Consider the following 3,108-nt stretch of genomic DNA (forward strand, 5'->3'; position numbering starts at 1 on the left):
ACACAGTTAGGTTATTATTTTTAACGAGCTAATACATAACTTGCTTATCTTCTTGACGGGCTATAAAACATGAGTTGTTTATCTTTTCCTAACAAGCCATATACTTTGTTTATCTTATTTTACTTTCTTGACAAGACAATTTGTTATGGCTTTTGCTGAAGCAGGAGCTTTTTAAATTCCTCTGGGCGGGGGTACTCTCCTAAATGAGCTTGTTTAGCTTAGGGTCTGGTCCTGGGTCCCTACAATAGGTCAAGGAAAGACTCGTAGAGGCCTCTACTATGGGGGTGGCAGCCAGGCCTGCTTCAGGCGGAGGGTGAGACTACAGGAACTGCTGCCATCAAGGTGACCACATGACAGTGCTGGGACAATACTAGGAGGGAGAGGCCCCGGGGAGAGCAGGGAAAGGGGGGAGCGCTGCTGAGGAGGTCCCTGCAGGAGAGAGACCCTGGGCTGAGTGAGGGGAGCCCAGGACTCCGGGTCTGGCTGTGCCCTGTGGGATCCAGGAGAAGCTCACCCCCAGGCAGCCTCCTCCTCTGTGATCCCTCTAAGGTCCCCCCAGCGGGACATCCTGAGTCGGGACTCCACCCAGAGAGGACTCGCCTGTGGCTTCTTCAAGGTCTCCTCTCTGTCTCCTCATCCTGTCCTGTCCCTGTGTCCCCACAGAAGCTGATAGCTGGGGAGCCTGTTTAGGGCGCCTTCCAGAAGAAGATTCCTGTGGCTACAGAGCTAACGTCTGGAGGGTGCACACGTCTCAGTGTTTACCTGAGGAGGAGACACACTCGGGACTCTTGAATAAACGCCATAACCCCTGTAATAGCTTTAGATGAACACACAATATTTTTACAATGACCAAGCAACCCCCTGAGGAAATGGGGAAGACGCCACACCAGAGTCAATAATATCAATCTTTTCAGCCCGAGCTTGGCGCCTGCACCTGTCCTTCCCTCCATCTTTCCAATTCTCCCTGGCAGCACACACGTGCCAGGTACTTCCTTGGTGACATGGGGGCTGACAGTGGCTGTGGAGCAGCTGCTGTTGACACAGTGATGAATTTGCTTTTCAGCTCAGAGCTTTGATAAGCAGGAAGGCTCGGCTGGATTATGGCTTCTTTGAGCCCCTATGGGATGGCACCCACGGGTGTGTGACTCCGAGAAGCCCGTCCCTGCACCCAGGAGGAGACCCCTGAGACGGCCAGTGGCTGAAGGAAACAGCTGCACCCTGGGACCTGGGACTGTCTGGTTCTGATACCAGGGAGCTTGGGCAAGAATAATTGTCCCAATAATAAGAGCAGCTCACATTTATGGAATTTATGGAACCATTATTAAACACGGTGTTGAAAGATCTACTTAAATCTTCTTAAATCCCATCAGTAACTCTGTCAGGTGGGCACTATGACCATTTCCATTTCACAGACGAGAAAGCTGAAGGCAGGGAGGTTAGTAACTACTCAAGTCCACACAGCTGGGAAACAGGACCTGGACTCCACTCTAGCCTCTGACGCGGAGTCCAGGCTTCTGACTGTCACACTAGGTCACATAGACTCACGCCCACGTCAGTTTCCAGTGGATCCAACACTGAAACGCAATCACTGACCATAACAGGGCCAGTCTTCTTAAAACATGTCTAACTCCCATAAACTAATAGGAAAAGTTAACAGGGGCAGAGGACATACGCAGACTTTCAGCTGACAGGAAAGGAGCTTACAGAATGGCAATAACATCAAATGATTGACTTCACTTATATGAGAAATTCGCGTTCAAATCACAGTGACATAGAATTTCCCCTTATTAATTTGGCAAAGGACAAAAAACTTGATTGTCATGTGTTGGTGGAAATCTCAACATTGTTGGTAAAGTGTGGGTAAGAACAGCCTCTGGAGGGCAACTTAGCAAAATCTGTGACAGATTCAGCTGTTCACACCTTCCAGCTATTGGACCCGCCCATGACCTAGCCACACACACACACACACACACACACACACACACACGCTCGTGTACAGAGACTCAGGTTCCAGGCTGCTCAGTGCAGCATTGTTAGCAGTGGCAGGAAACAAGCTAAGTGTCCCTCAGAAGTGGACGCAAGCGGGGCACTTGGAACAGTGTGTGGTCACTAAACGAGTCACCTCCTTGTTTCCAGACGCAGAGTGGGCTCCCACAAGTGACACTATGAGGGAAGTCGGGGCAGAGGGCATGTGTGGCGTGTGTCCTTGTGTGTGCAGGTACACGCATGCACTTGTAGACGCGTGTCTTACCTCCGGTGGACACAGGAATCGTGCCTCCCAGTGGGAAAGGAAGGACCTCTTTTCCTTTTCCTGGTGTGGCGTCTTCCCCTTTTATTCAGGGGGTTGCTTGGTAATTATAAAAATATTGTGTGTTCATCTAAACCTATTACGGTGGTTATGGCATTTATTCAAGAGTCCCGAGTATGTCTCCTCCTCAGGTAAGCACTGCGACGTGTGCACCTTCCAGACGTTAGCTCTGTAGTCACAATCGTGCCTGCCAGTGGGAAAGGGAGGACCTCGATGGGTTGTGTGAGGGTCACTAGACACTTGCTGTCTGACAGCCGCTGATTTGCAGGGACAGGAAAGTGTGTCTGGTGGGTGGTGGGGGGGGTGCCTCTTGCTCCAGGCTGTGAAAGCATTAAAATCCAACTGACCAGGAATTCCCCGGCAGGTAGACGCTGCTAGAGTGACGGCAGTAACAGCTGAGCACTCCCTGCTGAATGCTTCTATGGACCATTCTCTCTAACCTGCAGGAGCCCCGTTGGCACTTACCGTCCTCATCCCCACTGTCCATATGTGAGGACACCAGGCTTAGATGTGAGGAACTGGCTAAAGGTCCCTCAGCCAGGAAAGGCTGCCTTGCCCCCAGGTGCGAGTCACTCCAGCGCTAACACCTCAGTGATTTGCTGGCCAAGAACCCAGGCCTGGCTCCCGGGAACCCTCACAGGTCAGTGTGGCCCCAAGGTGCGACCTTCTCAGGGGTCTTGGGGCCACGAAAAGATTCCACTGACTTGGTGGCTTAAGCAACAGAAATTCATTGTCTCACAGTCTGGAGACACAAGTCCAAAATGCAGACTTATTATGGGTTCTGGTGAGAAAAGGGCTGA

The sequence above is a fragment of the Hipposideros armiger genome, unplaced genomic scaffold, assembly GCF_001890085.2.
Source record: "Hipposideros armiger isolate ML-2016 unplaced genomic scaffold, ASM189008v1 scaffold_2363, whole genome shotgun sequence".
NCBI classification, from domain to species: Eukaryota; Metazoa; Chordata; class Mammalia; order Chiroptera; family Hipposideridae; genus Hipposideros; species Hipposideros armiger.